Below are 24,912 nucleotides of genomic sequence, written 5' to 3'. Positions count from 1 at the left end.
TTGAGTTGGACGAATTTGCAGAAAAGCAATCTGCCCGACGTTCGATCGATTGAGCCTAAGCTTCGATTGATCGAGCCAGGCCGAAAGCCACACTGCTTTCTGCTTTACACTCGATTCCAACTTTACATTGACATACAACTTTGAGCTAGCTTTAAACACTTCTAAACACATTGTTTTGATCATGGTTTGCCAACAATACAAATTAGAATTCTAAATACATAAAGTCCTAAACTTTAGAACCTAACAACATGTCTTGGATGAACAATATGAACATGCATAAGAACATGAACATGCATTGATGCGTAAGTACTGTGGTGCAGTGAGGTAAGTAAGGTAAGTCATGTATAATTATATGAACATGAATTTAAATTAGATGACGAGCATGATATTGTTGATCAACACGATGGATATGCTTGGTTGATGCCATGATACAATGCTTGAATGATTGCATATGCTTGATCAATGCCTTGTTAATGTTGCTGCTTTGTGATATAATTGCTACCTTTGGATGTTTGAATGCAAATGCCATGTTAGATGAATGATAGGATTTGTGTCATAAATGCGATATGATTGAGATTCCATGTTATGTGTTAGATGCATGTTTCGGTAGGCTTAATGTGTGTGTGTGTGTGTGTAGAATAATCTATTAGAAAACCCTTTGATGAGATTAGAATTTGGAACACAATGAGTGGAGGCTAACCTACGGGTTGGGTGCAGTTGAGTACCTAAAACCTTCTCATCCCTATATCTAAATTGTAGACATGTGCTCTAGTAAGATCAGTCCTTCACATAAGGGCGTTACACATATGATTCCTAGACCTGATCTAAATGGCGATTCCATTTTCACCCTTTGCTTGGTCCACTCAGCCGAGGCATACTTCTCACCAGGAAACCACCCATTGCGGGCATTTGTACCCACACTTGTAGAAATCTCATTTTGCACCCATAATTTGTTATTGGAAGAGGACAGGATGGTCATTTTTTGTACCCAAAAATCATGGTCACAATTTAGTCACTAACTCATTCATCACTTTTCATAAAAATGATTTTGAGATTTCAACGATACATTTGGTTTCTTAATCGGATGGTCGGATTGAAAGATATCGCAAAATCAAGTTTCAATGTTTTGTATGCATTTAATTGGGTGAAACCTATCATGCATGATTAATTGAAATTGATTTTGATTGGTTACTAATTAAAATTAATTAAATTAATTTTTGTGATTGGTTAAGTATTTTTCTTAAAATGTGGTATGTTGCATGAGATTACAATAAGTAAGCCGATAAATATTAATTTTGGACAAATAATTTGATTTTTGAAAATAATTATCATGAAGATAATTATTTTATAAACCTAATTATCACTTGGAAATAGGGTTTGTCATGAAAATAAACTGCTAATTTGAAAACTATGTAGCAAAATGCCCTTATTTTGAAACTATTTAGCAAAATGCCCCTGATTTTGGAACTCAATTTTAACAAAATTGAGTTACTGGTGGAACTTGAAATTTCTATGCATATTTTGCCACTTATTTTTTTATTTATTTTTTTGGAGAATTTAAGTGGAACTCGACATTAAAAAATGTTGAGTTCTACTTAAAAATATTCAAAGAACTCGATTTTGAAGATATTGTGTTTTACATAGAACTCTATTTTGGTAAACTCGAACTCCAAAACAAGTGCATTTTACTAAATAGTTTCAAAATATAAGCATTTTGCTACATAGTTTTCAAATTAGGGGTGAATACTCATTTCCCCCTAATAATAAGCTCAAAACACATCCAAATACATTTTCAAACTCAAAAAAATGTTGAGAAATGTCAACATCAGAAAATATAAAAAACTAAATGGAAAATACTGTCAAATTACCAATTAGGCACTCCAAGAGTGCCAATTGGAACTTGTGAAGTGCCGATCAGCACTTTCCTAGAATATTCTTTTGGTTCTCTTTTGGTTCATCCAAATTCATTTTCTTTAAGATAAATTTTTTCCATTTCGTGTTGCTGACTTTTAAAGCTAAGTTAGCTTATTTGGCAAGTCCCAAACTTTATAGAGGAGAACTCTCATTATTTCAGCACCCTTAATTTCCTTTAACATTGAAGAGACTCTTGAAGCTCTACCAAAATTCTGACATTCTACAGATCATAATTTTTTGTTAACATTCATCTTCAAGCTTTTCTCCATTGTTATTGCTCCCTCCTTAGAGATTGAAGAGATCCCTTCTCCTGTATTTTTGAGGAGATTCCCTTTTTCTTTCCTTTAACTAATTCATGCAGGTATTGTAGTTTATTTTTGCATGTTAGTTGTATAATATATTTTTCTTTGTCATTGTCATGCTTATTTTCACATGTTCATAGATACAATGATTGTTTTCACATGTTTATAACTACCATGCTTATTAATATATGTGAAAGCTTAGATTTGTGCTAAAACACAAGAGCTTGTTTAGATCCCCAATTAAAAATTATAGCTAGATTGCCTTTATTCTAACTTAAACAAAGTGCGAAACAAGAGTAAATGTGCGTAGTGAATCGATAAAACTACCCTAAGCCATATTCATCCATCAACAACAATAAAATGAAAGCTTAAAGAGTAGGGAAGAGAGATGCAAACACAAGATAACATCAAGACGTATTATCGAAGAGAAAACTGAAGAACTTGGTGAAAAACCTCTCCACGACCCTCCAAGTTGAAATCGATCCACTAAAGAATAAAGTTGGAGTACACGAATAACAAATGACCCTCCAACCTCCTGCTACCAATGGACTTTTCGAACTTTTTTCTTCTATAATTTTCTAGATCTTGTAATTCAGCTCGATTGCATCCACCAATAAATGGCTCCTTCCAATACTTCCCAACAACACCAGAATCACACTTGACACTTAGAATGGCTGTGGTAAGTGTTTGGGTTAACAACCTCTCAAGGATCTAGAGATGGAGAGGTAGGAGTTAAGGAAAATCACAAGGAAATGTGCAGATGATTGTGGGTATAACAATCTCTAACTCTCAAGTGTATTTGCTAGGGTTTTCTCTCTGAAAATCACTCCTTACAATTCGTGGGTAATAAGAGTATTTATAGTGTGGGTAAAGAATTTGGTAAAGTAACTCAACTTTTTGCCAAACAGAAAGTTTTACGAGTACTTCGTAGGTTTGTCCTTCTCACAAAACACTTGTGAATTTGATAGACTGGCATGAGTCTTCAGCTTCTAGTCATGTACTTCACACATGGCCTTTTCGCGGGTTGCTTCTCACAAGCTACTCATGAGCTAGTCGTGACTCTCGTTGATTCACATTTTGAAGCTTGATTCTTCACCGATCTCTCATACTCATCCCTTACAAATAAACCCATATACATATAGGGAAATTATTGAAGAAATTACAATCAAATTTGGCACAGAATTAAAGCCAACACAAGCTAGTTGGAAATCATAACTTTACAATATGTTCGTAAGGCCATGATTACATTCCTCACATGATAATTACATGAACAAGTCTAACGTTGCCCATGCATTAATATAGATTTAACCTTGGATCTAATATTAGCTCTTTGTTTAGATTTTATAAATCTATATTTTTATATGTTTTATTTTTCTATATCTAAAATCAAATCCGAATCCTTTTCAAATTCCATTTATTATCCATATAAAAAGTTAGATCTAAAATAAATGGAAATTCTCTTTTTCATTACATATTTGATTAAAAATCATGAATGGTCAAAGAAACAAGTAGTTGGAATCATGGTTTAATATGAGCATGACAGTAAATATATATATATATATATATATATATATATATGTATATATTTTGTTCATCCATTTTTTTTTTTCATTTGTTTTGGGTTTAATCTTTTTTTTTTCCTCGTTTTTTTTTTTTTTTTTTTTTTTTTTTTGTTCATCTTTTTTTTTTCCCTCTAAGCTTTTATTTTATTTAATATGGGCATGAAAGTAAATTTATACAAACTATATTTTCCATTCTCTCAATTTTCTTCTCAACCAAACAAAAAATATTTTTGTCCCTCCACTTTTCTATCCCCAGTCAAACACCATAAAAGAAAACTAATATCTTTTCTATTCTCCCACTTTTCCATCTCTTTTCTATTTTTTATTTTCTATTCTCTTTCATTTTCATCCCTCAACCAAATAGACCACAAGTCTCTATTTTGCAGGTACTCAAGTGCTTTCAAAACAACTTAGGCTTACACATTTAAGATCAAATATCAAAAAGGCCTATTAGGGTGTGCACAATTATTGATAATTGGCAATTGTTGTAGGGTATTGTCAAGCTATTATTGGTTCTCATTTAGGTCTATCACTGACATTACTATAACTTCTCATATGAGTCCAGCAGTGATACTAATTTTTTACCTATCATTAATAGCTATCCACCTAAGTTTTATTGTAAAATTGTTCCGAAAATGCTATCGCTGCATATTCATTGAAACAAAAAATTATTAAAGTTTTAACATTGTATTTTGCGCCCATTTGGGAACAACTTATTTAGTTTTTTGATGATTTTTTTTTTTTAAATTGTGATAAAGTATAATTTTACTTTGAAAAAGTGAGATAAAGTAAGAAAAGTGAGATTTGAAAAAACTATACATAAAAGCTAAAATATAAAAGCTAGCTTATAAGTTAGTCCCAAACACACATGAAATGTGTTACGTGCTTATAGGTTTCAACGCATGTATGATAGTAAGTGGACATCTTTGTGTCTATGTTGGGAAGCATTAAATTTTGAGTAAGGCTTTCTACAACAAATTTGAGAAATGTTGAATTGGTAAAAAATTATTAATTCTCATATGAGTTTACTTCTCACATCATTTTATTTTCCATCAGTATGGTAACTTGATATCTTAATATAGCTGTGAAATGTGTTGACTCTAAATTTATTGTCAAATTTTATAAAAACTATAAAAAAAAAGAAGAAGGAGAAGAAATCAAAGTATAATTTCTTTTCATTTTTAGCTAGCATATTTAATACTAGTGTTGGCAGCATGTGGAAGGCACGTGCTACCTCTTGAGTAATAACATTAAGATAAAATTTATATTCGAAGAAGTATGAAACTATATACGTGAAAAATGCATGTCATACAAAGTTAATCTCATTAGTATAAAAATTTTGATCACACACAAAGTTAGGGTATCTATTAACATATGAATATCTATTTTACTAGAAGTCTCTTAGTACTTATTTGCTAAAGACAATACCACTCACTAAATATTTCTAAGAATGATAATGAATATCATCATCTTCCAATAATAAGTAGCTAAGTTTTGCTAAGACATTGTCATAATATTTAAATTTTCGTAATGAATGATATCATATGCTACAATTAAAATGTTTTATCAAATACTTCAACCATACACAATGAAAATTTTGTCATTTATACTTTCTTCTTTATCATTCTACACGAGTTTAGGTGCAATATTTAGTTTACTTAGTTTTTGAATGAACACCCATTTTAGGCAAGAAAAGAAACCCCAAAAAAAAAAAAAAAAAGATAACAAAAAAGGCATGTGTCATCGAATTTTCCATTAGATAAATTATAAGTGTCAAAGATTTAAACCTATAAAACCAATATTCTCTAGGTAATAAATAAAAAATCTTATATCACCATTCTAACTTTCTAAGAATTACTACTATCTAAAACTCAAAACATGTTAAGAAAATTTTTGGGATGTTAAAATTTGGTAGGAGTATTTTAGACATTACACAATGAAATATTTTAAGAATCATGAGCTTTCATTAGAATTTAACTGAGAGAATAACAATATGCATATTTGCTCTATTCCAAAATATTAAAGGAAAAATAGTTTGATTTTAGAGTTTAAGGAGGAATTGTGAACTACCCTAAACATTAGGGATGAAAAGTGTTTTTATCGTAAGTTTTTTATTCTTTTTTAGTGTAAAACTATGTATTTTTACTTAAAATGGCACAAAAAGATAAAAATACAATAAAAAATACAAAACTTAACTAAGAAAATTGTATGTGAAACAATGAATTTTGGCACAACAAAGTTGACTAAACCAAAAAAAATTCTAGAAACACAACAAAATGGTACAACATTTCCTAATACATTTATAATTTTGTTATATTTTATTTTTATTGGTAAAAAATTGACAGTTCAGTAGTTGTGAAAATATTATGACGACAACAAGATGTTTTAACATTTTCACAAGAGAAAAGCGAGTAAGATATTTTATTTTGACCTATAAGGAATTAAACCTCAATAATTGTGAAAATATTGTGACAATTTTTTGTGTTATTAACTTATTATATATAAACCGGGTAACTAATTGCTCATATGTCTTAAAAAAAAAAAAATTCAACAGGCGATATTACGAAGAAAAAGAAAAGAAAAGAAAGAAGGGCTAGTGATGAGTGAATAGTGTGAATTGAACAAACCAAATACACTGTAGCTACTACTATAGCTTTAAGCATTGACACTTTTTATATATACTATTGCATGTGCTACCTCTTGAGTGAGAAAATTAAGATGTAATTTTTGTTTGAAGAAGTATGAAACTATATACATAAAAAAAATGTATGTTATACAAGGTTAATGTCATTCGTATAAGAATCTTGATACCTATTTGCTAAGAGCAATATCTACTTGTTAAAAACTTCTAAGAATGATAATGAATATCATCATTTTTCAACAATAAGCGATTGAGTTTTGAAAAAAACTTGTCGCAATATTTAAATTTTCGCAATAAATGATGTTGCCACAATTGAAACTCTTCATCAAATACCTTTAATCATACACAATGAAAATTTTGTCATTCATACTTTCTTCTTTATCATTTTACATGAGTCTATGTGCAATCTTTAACTTAATTAGTTTTTAATGAACACTGATTTTAGGCAAGAAAAGGAAAAAAAGAAAAAGAAAAAAAAAGATAACAAAAGACATGTGTCATCAAATTTTCCATTAGATAAATTATAAGTTTCGAAGATTTAAACCTAGAAAATCAAGGTTTTCTAGATAACAAATAAAACACCATATATTAACATTACTACTATCTAAAACTCAAAATAAGTAAAGAAAATTTATGGGATGTTAAAATTTAGTAGGAGTATTTTGGCCACTACACAATGGAATATTTTAAGAATCATAAGATTTAATTAGGATTTAATTGAGAGAATAACAATATGACATATTTGCTCTTTTCCAAAATCAACCCAAGAAAACAGTGTATGAAATAGTGAATTTTGGCTCAACAAAGTTGACTAAACCAAAAAAAAAAAAAAAAAAAAAAAAAAAGAAGAAGAAACACAATATAATGGTACAACATTTTCATAGTACCTTTATAATTTTGTTATATTTTATTTTGACTTGTAAATAATTGACACTTTAGTAGTTGTGAAAATATTATGACGACAACAAAATGTCTTAATATTTTCACAAGAAAAATGTTATGTTCACAATATTTTCACAATAAATCATAAGTAGTAGGTTGTTATGAATTGTTATTGGTAGACAAAAAAGTAATTTCATTGGTAGGTTTAAATTATATCTAATAATAATTTACCATCTATGATTTGTTATGAAGGTGTTGTGAAAAATGTTGTGAACATAACATTTTTCTTGTGAAAATATTAAGACATTTTGTTGTGATTAGTTCCAGTATTATGTTTCATTATTTTATTTTGGCCTATAACGAAGTTACACCTCTACAATTGTTATATTGTGGCAATTTATTGTGCTAGTATATATTTTCTAAGGGTAACAGCTCATATTTATATAAAAAAAAATAAAAAATAAAAAGTGTGTTCAATACGATATTATCCAAAAAAAAAAAAAAACAATGAAAGTGAAATAGTGGGAATTGAATAAATCAAAACTACTATCACTTTAAGCATTAACTAAAATCAATTTGTTGTGTTAATATTTTTTTTTAAGGATAACAACTTATATATATAAAAAGAATAAAAAATAAAAGGTGTGTTCAATATTGCCCACCAAAAAAAAGCCAGTGAAATTAAAACCGTGGAATTTGAATAAACCAAAAATCTACTATTCCTGTGTTACTGTAGCTTTAAGCATGGACTCATTTTATATATAAAGAAATCAATAGACAGTTTGAGGCACCAATATTCTTGCAGACTTTTCATACGTTCATTTTTTTCCTTTTGGTAGGTCCAATTTAGTTGAAAGAGAGTGAAAGTTTTGACAAAAAGTCCTGTTCATGCCTGTAGTAGAATTGATTTTGGGGGAATCCTAGGAAAAAATGAAAAAGGAAAAGAGAAGAAGTCTGTAGAGAAAGAATCAAATATCGCTACTTTTGCAGAAAAGTTAAAAACGGTTGGGCCTTTCTTTGAACTTTGTAGGAGTGCGTGGAAGATGGATATCTGCATGGTATCTATGTGGGACTTGTATGTATAAGACTTACAACTGTCGTGGGAAAAATGTCTTATAAGATCTGGTCAGAAGATAATTTTTCGTGGGGTCAAGGTTGGGTTTATGGCTTATTTTTTGTTGGGTTCATGGTTTGAGTAATGTTAAAGATACTACAAAATGAGAGGTGTTATGTTCACAATATTTTCACAACAAATCATAAGTGGTTAGTTGTTATTGGTTAAAATTTAAATCTAACACTAAAATTACTTTTTTACCCAAATAATAACAACTAGTAAGTAGTAATAATCTGTCACTTAAAATTTATTGTAAAAATGTTGTGCAAATATTGTGGATATATCATTTATCTTTATACAATAGTGCATTAGCAATCATTAAAAAAAAAAAAAAAAAAAAGCAGTTTCGACATTCACAATAAGTTCAATTTTTTTTTTTTTTTTTTAAATTTTATAAAGGCCCATTTTATGCGTGTGGAGTTTTGCTTAGGAAGCTCATGCTCAGAAATATTTGGTTTCCTGCAAAATCTTAGAAGATTTTGCAATGTGAAAAGTTTGATTATAATTACTGGTATGGTTTCAATAAAGTTCAAAGGTAATTTTTAATTAGGTAGTCTTGGAGCAATGCTTTGTGAAGTATGGTGGTATGCTATGATCTTAGTGTCCCACATGAATTAAGTATAAGCACTTGGATATCCTCTGCTTGCAAGCTAGTTTTTAAGGGTGAGTTCTACTTATGGGTTTGCAACAGTTATTTTGGGCTTCACTCAAAAATTTCCATGATATTGTAATGTAAAAAATATTTATTGTCTCTTGAAAGTTTAAAAAGTTATTGGTCACACTAAATGCAAGACTACATCAAAGTCTCCTCTTGCATCCATTCACTCACCCCAGATTCGTCATTCACTTTACTCAGTTATATTGACAAGCCACTTCATAGCTTTCCTTCTCCTCCTTTCAATTTCAGATCTTCTCATCCAGTTGCTCATAAATCCTAATGGCGCCTGTGACTGGCAAAGTAGCCTCCTCTTCCTCTTTCTCTTTAACGCACCAACCCAAGAACTTTCAAATCTTTTTGAGTTTTAGAGGTGAAGATACCCGCCTTAGTTTTATAAGCCATTTGTATAACGCTTTATGTCAGCAAGGTATTAACACCTTCATTGATGATAAGCTCCCAAGGGGAGAAGAAATTTTTGCAGAACTTCTCAAAACCATTCAAAACCCAACCATTTCATTAATCATATTTTCTGAAAACTATGCATCCTCCACTTGGTGCTTGGATGAACTTGTTAAAATTGTTGAGTGTAAGAAGAATGATCAGTTGGTGCTACTAGTGTTTTACAATGTGGATCCATTAGATGTTCGTAACCAAAAAGGGAAGTTTGGGGAAGCACTCGCTCAACATGAAGAAAAATTTAAAGATAACAAAAAGATACAAAGGTGGAGGGATGCTCTACATGAAGCAGCCAATATATCTGGTTGGCATTACAAGCACAAGTATGTATTTAGTGATTAGTCTTGTACTTTTTATAGTTTTAATGGTTTTGTGATGACCACTATATTCTATCGTTAAACAACTACCTAACCTAACTATTTGCTTATTCTTCTTATTCTTTTTACCTAAGTTTTGACAAATTTTGAAAGGTTTTTTTTTTTTTTTTTTTGTCATCACATTTTCTACTAAAGTAATTAGTTATAGGTTAATGATATAAATAAAAGAACTTAATATTAGGTTGCCTTACATACCAACTAATTATGAATTTCTCTCACAAATTATTTAGAAAATTTTAAAAGGCATTTTTAATCAATTTTGTTCAAGTATTACAAGTAGGACCCCAATAAGATTATGTCTTCACCTAATTGGACTCTCCATGCAACTTCATGTCTAAAACCTAAATTTAGAGTGTGTTTGGTTGGGTGGGGAGGAAGGGAAATAAATGATGGGACCTAAGTGTTTTTCTTCTCAGGCCCATTAAAAAATTTTCCTCCTAAAATGGAGAGAAAACTAAAGAGAAAAATTGAACATCATTGTTGGACAAAAATAGCCATGTTCAGTTGCACATGGGCTTGTCTAGGTTGCTCTTCATTTTTTTTTTTCTTTTTCTTTTTCTTTCCTCCTCGATGTTGCTTTTTTTTTTTGATTTACTGGGCAGGCTTTCTACACGTCCCATGCTCATATATATATATATATATATATATATATATATATATATATATATTTTCTTTTTCTTTTTCTTTTTCTTTCTTTTGATTTTTTTTCTTTTGTTTTGTTTAGATGTGATTTTATTTTAGAAACAATTTTTATTTTTTAATAAATTTAGGTGATTGATTTTTTTTTGGTTGTTTACCCCTTTTTTGGTTTTAATTGAGTATTATTTTTTAACAAGGGTATATGCATAAATTTATACAAACTCACTTTTTCTATCCTTCCACTTTTTCATTCTCAACTAAACAAAAATGAGGGAAATTAAAATCTTTTTTATCGTCCCACTTTTCCACCATTCCAACCGAACAGACCCTTAATGCCACAACCTAGGGAAGAACTAAACTATTGTACTGCTCAAAATTCAGGAGTAAAATTATTCTACATAAATTCATTATTAATTATTTGGTAATGGCACATGAGTTTCATGAAAAAAAAAAAAAAAATCATGGGCTTGTCCCACATCGGTGGGGTGTGTATGTGTGTTTGGGTTTATAACTTGTTCTGCATTACCAGCTGTTGCATACAGTTTTGGTAATAGCGTGTGAGTTTAATGATAAAAAAATTATACTACTATAGTACACAATTTCTTTATTTTTTTAATATAAAAGATGTGATATCCTAATTTTTAATTAGACTATTCCACTATAATATGAATTTGTACAAAATGTTTTTTACATTAATCTTTTTTAATAAGCATTTTTGTATTAAAACTTTAACATTTTTTTTTTGTCCATAACATTACCCACTAACCAAAACTTCTCTTCCTTCTATATATATATATATATATATATATATATAGATAACACTTTCTCTTCCATTTTTTTTTCCTCTTTTTGAGTTTTTTCTCCCCCATTCCTTCCCTTCTCTCCATTTTTATATTCTTTTAATTTTTTTGCCCTTTTACTTTTTATCTCCACACGTCACTCTCCCCTCCACGGTCCACATTTCCACAACTTTCGTCTTCCTTGTTTCCTCCAGAGTTTTCTTTCTTCCTTCTTCTACACTTCTTTTTATTTCAGTTATTTTTTTCGTTTCTTTCTTCCTCACTCTTACAGATAAAGAGAGTGGGCGTTACATAAGGTTGAGGTTTTTATTTATTTATTTATTTTTTTAGGAACTAGCCAATGGTTGAGGTAACACCTCAACCTTGGTTACACGCGCGAACTGCTTGTTTGTTTACTGTGCAGAAGAGTAAATTGCGGGCCGAAATCTATTTTTCGCCTGGAATGGCCAAAACTGACTGAAATAACCAAAACTGATCGAAGTAGCCGGTAAAGTCCGGAATGGTCTGCTATTTTTGGCAAGATGAAATGGGCCTATTCCTCTACCAGAATGAGTAATGGTATAAAATCACACAATTTGGTCCGGTTCAACCGAAAACCAGGTATCATTTTGGTCCGGTAAAAACCCTTAAAACCGGTGAAAATAGGAAATCGAATGCTTTTCCGTTTCTTTGACCATACCTGTTTTAAAGCCATGATTATGTAGCTCAATAGACTTATAGGATTAGTTTGAATACAACTTATTTTTGCTGAAAACTAAAAATTTAAAACTGAAAGCACTATAATAAAATAATTTTTAAATGTGTGAAAAGTACCGTGGAACCCATTTTTAATTTTTTTTTTGAATAAAGTGATTGTGGATTCTATGAACAGTGAGTGAACAGTGCACTTTGTCTCCTGCATAGTGAATCCATGTATATGAACAATGCGGTTACTGTTCATACGCGCTAAAAAAAGAAGAAGGAAACGTGAAACTCAACGCAGACGTGTAATAAGCCCAATCCAAACGGGCACATGGACTTAATAAACACTCAATATATGACTTAACACTATCAAAAAAAAAAAAAAAAAAAAGTGTATGACTTAACATATGCCCACATAATACATACAATTATCCAACATCCAATCTACATAATTTAGGTATATAATGAAGTTTTCATTTAGCATCAATAAATATATATATATAGTGATATATGTAAGAAAGACATGATTTAATAAAAAGATTTAAATTCCTAATTCTAATAATGTTTTATATATTTGGAGAAGATATTATTAAAAAGGAATTAAAAAAAAAAAAATATATTAGCATAATTGGTTGACTAAAATCTCCAAGAATATAAGAGAAAAAAATTGTACATCTCCAATCCCATGGAACACATAGTACATGTTACTTTATATTTAAATATTATATAAGTTTAGAATTTTAAAAATTAATCTTTTTTTTCTATTTTTGGGCCCAAGCCCATATTTCTAACTTCCAATACCTATCTCGATTGTATTTTTCTTTTTGTTGCAAAAACACCAATTTAGTCACTACATTTTGGTGCAACAATTAATTTAGTCCATATATTTTGTTAGTAGTTAATTTGATATCTGCTATTTACTCATTTATGAAAAATGTTTATGTGACAAACGGTGTGCATAGTTGACAAGCTTAAGGTGACGGAACTTATAAATTAATATTTTAAATTTTTAATTAACACAAAAAATGTTACCTAGAATTTGAATCTATAAAAAGCCACATCGAAGGAAAAAAAAAACACACACACACACACGCAACTCTGAATATAAAAATAATTGATGCATTTCTTTCATTTTCTTGCAATCCAAACACATACAAACACCCAAGGTTTGCAAACACTAAACAGTTCATCAATACACACAAGCTTAGATTTTCACAAACTCATAATGTACATATGCCCATATTCACTCACCCACAACAATTTTATAATTACAGGATACAAGCCCAACTACAATTCATGAAGCCAAGACCAAAAAATACAAAGAAATTTCACAACAAGTTCACCATTTTAAACCTAGAAACTAAACCCAAAAAAAAAAAAAAAAAAAAAAAAAAAAAAAAAAAAAAAAAAAAACTCAATCACAACAGTAGAAAACCAAAGGAATCAAGATGCTTAAAGTGGAAGAACCAAGATTCACTACCAATAGTTGCTGCGGTGGTAAATTGTGAAGGGGTGAAACTTGTCTAGAGTTTTGCAAGAATAGAGCTAGAGTTTTGATCTAGCTTAGAAACTTGTCTTTCCTATAATACACTAAACAAGAATCATCAAGGCATCATGTGCGATATGAGGGAAGTAATAACAATACTGCTCGAAACAAATCATCACAAACACATAATAATATCCATATATAAAAGTATAGGGAAAGAGCATGTGAAAAAGATACATTATATATATAGCCTCAAAGAACAATGTAAAATGACTACAAAATCCAAAAGTACAAGAGAATATGAGAAACAACAAAGAAAACAATCTCTCTTGCACTACAGAAATATTTACAAAACTATTATACTCTCCCCCTAACAACTAACCTATCTACTCCCCCTTTTATTGAAGATGGACAAAGGGTCTAGCAACATAATCAGTGTCACCATCTAAAGTGGCAGGCTCGTCATTAGCAGGGGTGTCATTGCCACCACCATCAATATCATCAGCATTATCACCATTGTTGATGTTGGGGGGATGATCTCACGAATGCAGAATGCCTGTCAAGCCACACGACCAACGTGGGTGTTTAGTTGGTACATCTTTGTGGTTAGTGTACCTGACCTCTACCCATGTAATGTCTATGTGTATTGTACCTAATGAACATCCACATGCATAAGATGAACCTTATCCGACAATGTAGCCAAGGTCTCCTTGAGGCTTGAGGGAGGATCACGGGTCGAAGTAAGAAGTTGAGTTAGAAGGTACAGAAGCATAAGTAGCATCTTTAGCAACTCGAATCTCACTCAGAATGGGACTGTAGAGAAGCTACCGATGAAGGCTTTGAAGTATTTTTCAAATGGGATCGCATGAGATTAAACTAAGGAGTAGAGGAAGTGGATCGAGAGGTATTGAGTTGGTTACATTTGGGAGTGGATTTCTTGGGTGCCATAGGGTCAAATAAACTGGATGATGCCGAAAAATCACCAGTGAGCCACACAATCCTTGCACGCTCGAAACAATACTTGCATGATAAAAAGAAAAGACCTAACAGAGAGCACCGATGTGGTGTCGGCCAAATACTCTACAAAGGTTAAGTTAGAACTTCTCACAATTCTAAAGTACCAGAGTTTGGGTGAATTATACATACCTATTTTCTGAGGGTCTTTGGGATTTTTATAGTAGTGTAGAATCAAACTCCTATGCTTGTGCAACAAGTCTTTTCCTTATAGAGAAGATCTTCATTAATGTGCGTGTCTTCTAGAATCTTCCTCGTGTTAGAATTCTATTCATATTGGGATTCTATGGGCTAGGGTTAGTCGTGAGATGCAAGTTGTTTCCATTTAATTTTAGCCCATTTATCTTGATCTGTCAAGCCCATCCAAATTGATCCGTCATCTCTAAATTCCTTCCTCTTCAGTTGCCCCCTCACCCCATGGGTCCATGATCTCCAAGTGGGAGGACACGTGGGGTGACGGTTTAATTCGGCCTTTTAAGGATCACCCCCAGCCTTGACAGGCTGGCCTAAGATCATTAATGATGAAGGGCACGTGTCATTAACTGAATAGTTGCTCACTTGGATTGAAGTGCCCCTTCGTCTTCCGTGCCATTCCCTCTATATAAACCAAACTCTCCTCCTTTCATTTCTTTACTTTCTACTGAATCTAAGATCAGAGCATACCCGTCATCATTGTCAGACCATACCGTTCAGCTGTTACATTCGTCATCAACATCTTTTTACCGTCCAACTTCAACTTGGTAAGCACTCTTTTTTCTTTAAAATTTTTATGCACTTTTTCATTTCTCTAGACTTCGTATACTACCATCATCCATTATAGACCCGTCAGAGTCTTAGGATTTACTGTCATGTGTAGGTCATGTCTAGTGCGTTGAGTAAACATTCGTTTGTCCAAGACGGAGCGGGCTACGATGAAGTGTACCCGTCAGGTCACAAAGACCTTGACAGTCCGAGTGGAGAAAGGAGTTCGTCGGCTGGTTCTCCTTCCTCAAGGGATTAGGCTTTGGAGACGGAAGGACTAGAGGATGACTTCATTCAAGACCCGGATGACACTGAGCCCCCAATTCAATCCGTCGTGGGTCCTGACGGACTTAGGAAATTTATCATGTTACCCATATGGATGGTTAATGACTTTAGCTCCACAATTAAAGAATCCCATTTTAAAACATTTAGGGACAAGTACCAAATCCCTGACACCATACCTCTTCGTCTACCTTACAAGTCGGAGAAATGTTACTATGGCGATATTGAAGGTGTTGGGGTTTATGAGCAAATGCTGAAGGCAGGGCTCAAATTCCCCTTAAGTTCACTCCACCATCAACTCCTTCAACACTTAGGCCTATCCTTCAACTAGATTTCCCCAAATGCATGGAGGGTCTTCTTAGGTGTGAAGGTATTGTATGGGGCAATGTTCGACGGTGTGGGAATTCCTACATTGTTACTGTCCTGATAAGATTGCCCAGTCAAAGGGTATGTATAGCTTCATGCCTAGGAGCCCTTTGCTGAGACTTGTGTGTGAGACCCTTGACTACAAAAAGAACAAGAAGAGTCGGTATTTTTTCATGGAAGGTGACGAATGGATGTGTCGTCCTGGTGACAATGAATTTATGCCCGTCGACACTGCATGCGGCATATTGCTACCATCTAGTTTGTATCTGTTTATATTCGGCGTAGTTTTTATTTGCCGTGTCACTTTAACCGTCTTCTTTTGCAATTCGCGATCGACCACAAGTCTTTCTTGAAGAGTGGAGTTTTCTGGAGAGAATTTTTACAAGTCCAAGCTAGAGGAGAGGACATGAGCAAAGTTGGTCACATTAGACACTATCCACCAGTACTGCGACGGACCAGAGCCAACTTTAGCCACCTGTCGATACGACGCCCAAGTTCGCCAATGTAAGTCCATCACCCTATCTTTGGGTTTCTTTGTTTGTAATCTCTAACCATTCGTCTTCCCTTGTGTATAGAAACGGATGCTGCCAAGAGAAGAGCTATCATCAAACAACAAACAACCAAAAAGAAAGAGGTGGAAGGACAACAACCTATAGAGACGGGTTCATCCAACCCGTCCATAAAAAAAAAGTTGCCAGAGAAGCAAGGCCGTCTCCCCAAAAAGCCCAAAACAATTCTGAAGACGGTTACTCTTGCCAAGCATGGAGCAGGAAAGGGTTTAATGAAAGGTCCATCTACCACCCAAGAGAAGCCTCACGTCCTTCTCCATGAGGATTCCATATATGCTTTAGAGAAATTTTCATCCATCATATCGTTTGACGACTATAAGGACTTAAGCAACCATGCCACGGAGGCCATGGGGGAGACAAGGCTTTTTTGTATTGCTTAGGTAAGTCATGCCGTCCACTTTCTATTCTTCCCGTTCACTTACCTCCATTGCTAATAACCTTTGTTTTCATGCTATGGTGATGATGAAGGGGTTGATGGGACGATGTCTGAACCATGAGACAACGCTTGTAAGGTTGAATTTATTCAACCATCTAATTGGCTTTATTTCGTGCCAAATTTGCTTAAATTTCAGCATTTAGTAACCCTGTATTTAGGTGGGTTTGTTGTAAGGGTAGTGAGTGAGATAGAGTGAAGTTTGCTCAAGAGTGTGCAAGAAAACAGAGACTCGCGGCTGGGCCTCGCGGGTGACTCGCGGCTGCAAGCCGCCAAATGCAGCACACGTGCCAAGCATGCCAGAAGGTGAACAGTCATGCTAGCTGGAGCACTACAGGACAAAACAGGACAACTAGCCATACGGTTATCTCGTGACTGGATCTCGCGACTCAGTCAAGTCGCGAGGTCAAGCCGCGAGCCACCCCTGTTTTGTAAATCCTGACGTTTCACATTCCTCTCTTACTCCAGTATAAATACCCCTTTTACCCACAAAAGAAAGAGAGCTTCCAGAGAGAATTTTGAGAGAGAAACCCTAAAGAAAAACAAAATTGATTCACCCACAATCTATACATTAGAGTCTCTTCAAATTCTTCAACTCTCTTTCTCTCCATTGTCAAATCCTTGAGAGGCATTTTACCAAACCTTGTTCTCACCATATTCATCACTGTGAGAGGGCTGTTTGGATTTCTGGGAAGCAGTTAGGAAGGAACCAATCTACATTGGTTGATGCTACGATCTAGTAGCGGAATCCGGGAAGTTAGAAAAGAAAAAGGTTTGGCGCAACCTCATTGGAGCAAGAAGCTTGGAGGGCTTAGGTGCACTGGGTAGATTAGGCTTGGAGGGTCTATTGCTATCCTTGTATCCCAACTACATTTTCTAGTGGATTGTTTACCGCTTGGAGGGCGGCAGAGAGGTTTTACGCCGAGGGCTTCGGTTTCCTCTTCGATAACACATCGCGTGTTGTCTTTGTGTTTGCATCTTCCTTCCCTTTTATCTTTGCCTTTTATTATCTGCTGTGGGTTGTGATTTTAATTTGGCTTAGATAGTTTATCCAATTCTATATTATAGCTTATGTTGATTTTCCGCATACTAGTTGTTTGACATAATGCTTGAATTGGTTAATTTGTAAATTGGGGGTCTAAACGTTCAAGGGTGTTTTTACACATATTTGAACTTTCAATTGGTATCAGAGCAGGTACACTTGTTGTGGTTTAAATACCTAAGTGTGATCCTTGACCTCTTGTGTTTATTTGCCATGGATTGTGCTTTGTATGACTCTTTGCATGATTTGGTTGGTGATGAATGTAACATGCCACGTGTTTGTGAAAATACCTCCATGAGTGTTAATCCTCATAAGTGTGATGACATGTTATTTGAATCTATGGGTGTTGTTGACAAACTCTTGAAGAAAAATGCTAAGAAGTTTCAAAAGAATTTGAGCAAGTTATTTTGTGAAAATGATGATTTGATTGCTAAGCTCAATGAATCTAACAAATTGGTTGAGAAATATAAAAAACTTGCTGAAATTTCTCTTGAAAAGCTGAAAGAGTTTGAATGTTTGAATATGGACTTGGATGCTAAACTTGTTTTGTCTAACAAACTTGTTGATGATCTTAAATGTGAAAATGAATCTCTTAAGATGCATGCCAAGTGTTTGATTGCTGAACCTATTGTTAGAAAGGATAAAAATATTTGTTGCAATCATGTTGTGGTACCTGATTTTGTGCTTATTGTATGTCCTACTTTAAAGGACCAATCGGTGTACATTCCTCCACATAAAAGAAATCAAAAGGTGGAGAGAAAGGCTGTTAAGTCAAAGCCTTCGTTTAGGTCTCAACCTAAGGTTTTGAATGGATCTAAGTTTGTTCCAACTTGCAACCATTGTGGTGTGATTGGTCATATAAGACCTCAATGTCATAAGTTGAAGAGGGAACAAAACCATGTTGCTAGATCCCTTCCTAAAAAGCCCAGTGGACCTAAACACATTGTTTGTCACCATTGTGGTGCCTTTGGTCATCTAAGACCTCAATACTCTAAGTTTCATGCTTTTAAAATAATCAAAAGAAAAGAAAAACTTGAGCTTTTTGGAAGTTGTGCTAAAAAGAGTAAATCCGTTTTGAGTGAAAATAGCATGTTGTTAAAGAAAATGTTTGATGCTTTTAACTCCTTGACTATGTGCATCTCCGGTTCTTAATCTTCCAGCCCTCGTCTCACTTCTCTTGAGAGACTCATACCAAACAATCGTTCCGTTTGGATGAGGAAGGGTTCCTATAGTTGAGCCTTTGCTCTTTTGGTTCTTGATCTAATTCTTTCGATCTTTCTAGGACCCTTCATGCATTAATTGTCATAACTTCATGCATTTTGTGCATCTTGCATTTATTTGTATGCATTGTTTCGTTTTTTATCTTACTTTTATGTTTCTGTTTTGTGTGAGTAAAAATCCAAAACCACATAAAAAGTGAAAAATTCAAAAAGTTTGATCGTATTTGTTTGAGCACATATCACATGTGAGTTTGGCCTTGTACGTTTGTATAAATGGCTTTGTGCATTTTCGAGCTTAGCTTGTTATTTTTGCACGTATATCTTTGTGGGAAAAATCTTGACATCTTTGTGTGATTGTTGTAAATCGATCTTCAAGCTTGTCATGAATGATTAGTTAATAGTCATGTTAGTTTTGATACATGCGTAGACTTGTGCTTATACCTCTTCCCACTCTTTTATTTTTATTGCAAAAAGAGCTCAATAAATGTAAATCTCAAAATGAAAAGAGATAATGAGTTGCAAAAGCCGTCGCACATACTAGTATTCGACTAGGAAAAAGGGAAAGCGACTTATATGAAAATGTATGATGCCCAAAAGCCAAAGGCTTGTTTATTAAATTGAAATATCAAAAATTTCAGGCATTAATCTCAAAAAAAATAAAATAAAATGAAATGTATTGCTCAAAATGAGTTTTATTGATTCAAAATGATCAAATGATATGAATTGTAAGAAGCCAAATGAAAAGTTTCAATCTTATGTAATCATTTTCTTGTGGGAGGTCATATATGTTCATTTCTATAATTGAGATAGACCACTTGACTTAGTACTAGTTGTGTATGACTTGATTGAATTGATCATTGAAGCTTCACTCTAGACTAAGGATTATTCCACATTTGATATGCACACACAACACACATGCCTAATGTTCAATGAATGTCTTATTCATTTGTTAGATTGTACTTGTCTAAATGTGATGTGTGTGTGCTCAATCATATATGGTTCAATCCAAAAAGATTTTTGATCATTTTATATGTTTTTGGAAGTGATTTTTATCACTCTTTGTGTTCATGTTTAGTGTTGACTTTGTTTTTCATTTTTTAACCATGTTCTGTATTGAAAAACAGGTATTAGAGTTTTTCGCGGCTCAGCTGGCGACTCGCCAGTCGCGAAACCCCAGTCGCGAGTTCATCCAGAAGCTTTTGGCGACTCACTCGCGACTCGTGAAAATTTTCGCGACTGAACCTCGCGACTCGCCCAGTCGCGAAACGCCCAGATATAGCTTTTTAAAGGGCTTTTTGTGGGAAACTTGTTTCAAACCTCTCCCATCCTCTCTAAAACCCCTCTTTCAATATTTTTACATCAAAACCCAACCAATTTGAATGATTTTTCATGCCATTAACATTTCTATGGTAATTATAAACTCTTTTCATTAATTTTGATCCTTAGATTATGTTTTGGAGAGTTTTGTGCTCTTGGTTGGGATTTTTATCATAGGGGTTGGGAAAACTTAATTTTTGTCAAAGTTTTTCATGGGATTGGTTTCTTTTGTTGATTTTCATTGGATGTTGGCCCCTTGTGGCAAAAAGAACATGTATTAAGGATGGATTTCATGATGTTCATGCATTGTCTCACATTATTGTTCATAGTGTGCATGCTAGGTATTTGATAAAATGTCTCTTAGACATTTTCTCACTTGTTTGGACTCCGATGAGTACCAAACTTTGGGGTTTCTCATGTTTCCTCATTAGGAACGTGTTTGGTTCATTAGTTGTGTATTTAACACACCTTACCCCACATGTGCATTTTTCATGCATTGGTCATGCATTGCACTTAGCCACCTCTTGCACACACATTTGCTACCCTTGTCATGCATTGGTATAGACCTTGCTTTTTCATCCTAGCATGTCATGTTTACATTATGCTTTGTAGCATTTTACTTTGTCTTAGGTTTGAGCTTCATTTTCTCATTCATCTTGCACCCCTCATGCATCTTTATCATTGTTCATTCCTTCATCTCTTGCCCTCATTTCTTCTTGACCCTTTGTCTATTCCTGACAAAAAGGGGGAGAGTATACTCTAGAGAGTAGGGGGAGAGTTATTCCATAGGGGAGATGCATATACCAAGGGGGAGAAATTCTATTTCTCATGCACATTTGTAGGGGGAGAGTTATTCCATAGGGGAGATGCATATACCAAGGGGGAGAAGACATTGAGATCATAAGAAAACTTTGTTCTGTTTGTTTTCTTGTTGGCCTTATGGTGCTTTGAGTTATGCTTTGTGGTTCTCATCGCATCATGTTTTTGTTTTGGACATGCATATATCCCTATGTTATTGTGCTCCATGGAATGCATGTTCGGATGATCATTTGTTTTGCTATGTAATCATTGTAGTCATTTCTATATGACTGTTTTGGTGTATGATCAAGTTGCTCACATGTTTCACATCATGTTTACTTGATCGCAATTTACTTGTTATATTATACTTGTCCTTTTATTACTTGCTTTACCTTGAGGGTCTAATGTGTTTTGTGCAAGTGTTTCAGGTTACAAGTATATATGTTCCAAGTGCATCACAACCTCTCATCACTTTGAAGGGGAGAAACTTTAAGCACTTTTAGTTTATATTGTTTAAGTTTATATTCAGTATTTTGTGTTTTGTACCCGTGTGCTTATGTAAGCTTTTAGGGTTAATGTTTTTATGCATATTCTGTAGGCTTTATGGTTTGTACCTTGCTTAATGCATCCTTTTATGCTATGTTGAAATCAGTACCTCTATCTAAATGTCTTACATTTTGATTTATGTACTGTCACTCTTGTGCCCTTGTAGGATTGTTCCTAGATGCATATACTTTGTGTATTATGCATTGGTTGAGTGTTGAGCATACAAGTATCTTGCCTTGTTCTTGTTAAGTTGTATGTTCAAGTGTTCATTCCAAGTGTGAATGAGCACTGTGATCACTACCTTGTGGTGATTACTTGGTTGATCAAGCCTTGATTTGAATCTTCACTTCATCTTTGCTTGATCACCTTAAGCTTGTTTCATATGCATTTCATGTTTTTCTACATACAATGATCATGGTGTATTGTTGTGTTTCAGGAGCTTCATGTTCTTGTGATTCAAATGCTTCATAGATTCTAGAGTTAGGTGTGAGTGAGTTTTGTTCAATTGTTCCCAACTCACAATCTAGAGTCTGTTTTAGGGTTTTGTCACGGAATAGCCAAAGGGGGAGATTGTAAAGTTGAATTTATTCAACCATCTAATTGGCTTTATTCCGTGCCAAATTTGCTTGTATTTCAGCATTTAGTAACCCTGTATTTAGGTGGATTTTTATAAGGGTAGTGAGTGAGATAGAGTGAAGTTTGCTCAAGAGTGTGCAAGAAAACAGAGACTCGCGGCTGGGCCTCGCGGGTGACTCGAGGCTGCAAGCCGCCAAACGCAGCACACGTGCCAAGCATGCCAGAAGGTGAACAGTCATACTAGCTGGAGTACTACAGGACAAAACAGGACAACTAGCCATACGGTTATCTTGCGATTGGATCTCGCGACTCAGTCAAGTCACGAGGTCAAGCCGCGAGCCACCCCTGTTTTGTAAATCCTGACGTTTCACATTCCTCTCTTACTCCAGTATAAATACCCCTTTTACCCACAAAAGAAAGAGAGTTTCCAGAGAGAATTTTGAGAGAGAAACCCTAAAGAAAAACAAGATTGATTAACCCACAATCTATACATTAGAATCTCTTCAAATTTCTCAACTCTTTTCCTTTCCATTGTCAAATCCTTGAGAGGCATTTTACCAAACCTTGTTCTCACCATATTCATCAATGTGAGAGGGCTATTTGGATTTCTGGGAAGCAGTTAGGAAGGAACCAATCTACATTGGTTGATGCTACGGTCTAGTAGCGGAATTCGGGAAGCTAGAGCAGAAAAAGGTTCGGCGCAACCTCGTTGGAGCAAGAAGCTTGGAGGGCTTAGGTGCACTAGGTAGATTAGGCTTGGAGGGTCTATTGCTGTCCTTGTATCCCAACTACATTTTCTAGTGGATTTTTTACCGCTTGGAGGGCGGCGGAGAGGTTTTACGCCGAGGGCTTTGGTTTCCTCTTCGATAACACATCACATGCTGTCTTTGTGTCTGCATCTTCCTTCCCTTTTATCTTTGCCTTCTATTATCTGCTGTGGGTTGTGATTTTAATTTGGCTTAGATAGTTTATCCAATTCTATATTATAGCTTATGTTCATTTTCCGCACACTAGTTGTTTGACATAATGCTTGAATTGGTCAATTTGTAAATTGGGGGTCTAAACGTTCAAGGGTGTTTTTACACATATTTGAACTTTCAACGCTGGACCGTGTTAGGACAAGGGCCAATGAGATGAAGGATGAGTTGAACAGTCTCAAGGCTTGGAAGGTTAGCATGGAGAAAAAATTTGCTACATCGAAGAAAGTTAGGAAAGAGCTTGAGGAACATATGGAGATGTTGAGAGAAGTCCTGGAGGATAAGGAGAAAGAGGTACAAGATGCCAAGGACCAACTCCATCAGGTAAAGGTGGTAGCGATCTGTGAATACTGCGACTTTGAAGCCCTCTGGGAGGAGCTCGGGACCTCTTATGCAGACAGCTTTAATGATGTTGTCTGTCAGGCCAAGAAAGCTTATCCTGATCTTGACTTTTCTCAACTCAATATTCACACACAAGCCCAAGTTACTGCTCAACCTGTCGCCTCTGAGAGTACGGAGGATTTGTTTGCTGACGATGCAGCCCTTGGCAACAGGGAGTTAGCTCCTATTGAGAACCAAGCCTAGCCCGTCGATGGTGATGCCCGTTAGCCCGTGAATGTTGAATAGAATGTTGAAAACACCTCCCCTTATCAATAAATTTTTATTTTATTTTATTTTTTTTATGGAATTGTAACTATTTTGGGAATAGCCTTTTAACTTTATCTGTCATTTATGGCATGTAAAACATTCCCTTTAAGGGCTTTTAAGTATTATTTACTTGTTCTATTGTCTGTTTATTTTTATGACTTTAAAGTAGTTAGTGATTAAGAAAAAACCATCTTTTAGATGGATCCGTCCTCTGGTGAATGTGTAGTGTCAATTTTAATTTTACGTTGAACCCGTAATAGGGATCTTATAACTATCATCTTCAAAGGGGGTCTATTCCCTTGTGGACTAGTGAGGAAAATTCAACTAAGTTGGGTCTGTCCTTCAGGATGAGCACATCCACTTAGTGACTAGTAATAATAATCCAACTATGAGATGGATCCGTCCACTATAAGGGCTTTGTGAATTTTTAGATGGTCTATCGAGTTGATTTTACAATTTGAATCTGTCCACTATAAGGATCAAAAATCCATTTTAGGTTGGGTTCGTCCACTAGCCCAACATTAAATTGTATCTGTCCATTATATGGACTTTATAGTCACCCTATATGACTAGTCCGTCCACTTGTGGATTGCTTAAATTTAATCAAACATTAAGTTGAATCCGTCCAATATATGGACTTTACAATTACCTACAAGATGAGTCCACCCACTCGTGGATTGGCAACTTTAATCAAACTTTAAGTTGATCTAGCAATATTGATCCAACCTTGGGATGAGTCTGTCCATTCGTTGGACTAATATTTTCACCCTCTTGGGATGAACCGTCCATCTTGTGGATATTAGTTATTCCATCCTTTATGGATTAATCCGTCCTGTTTATAGACAGTTTATACCGTCCTTTACGGATGCAA

At 34.2% G+C, this 24,912-nt stretch overlaps 1 pseudogene; it reads left to right on the top strand.

Moving 5' to 3' along the window:
- LOC126724469 (alkane hydroxylase MAH1-like) overlaps positions 1-23,978 on the top strand; it is a 39,859-nt pseudogene extending 15,881 nt beyond the window's left edge.
- The last annotated feature ends 934 nt before the right edge of the window (positions 23,979-24,912 follow it).

The sequence above is a fragment of the Quercus robur genome, chromosome 4, assembly GCF_932294415.1.
Source record: "Quercus robur chromosome 4, dhQueRobu3.1, whole genome shotgun sequence".
Taxonomy (NCBI): domain Eukaryota; kingdom Viridiplantae; phylum Streptophyta; class Magnoliopsida; order Fagales; family Fagaceae; genus Quercus; species Quercus robur.
The sequence above is the reverse complement of the archived record's forward strand: the minus strand, read 5'-3'. Positions and strand labels throughout refer to the sequence as shown.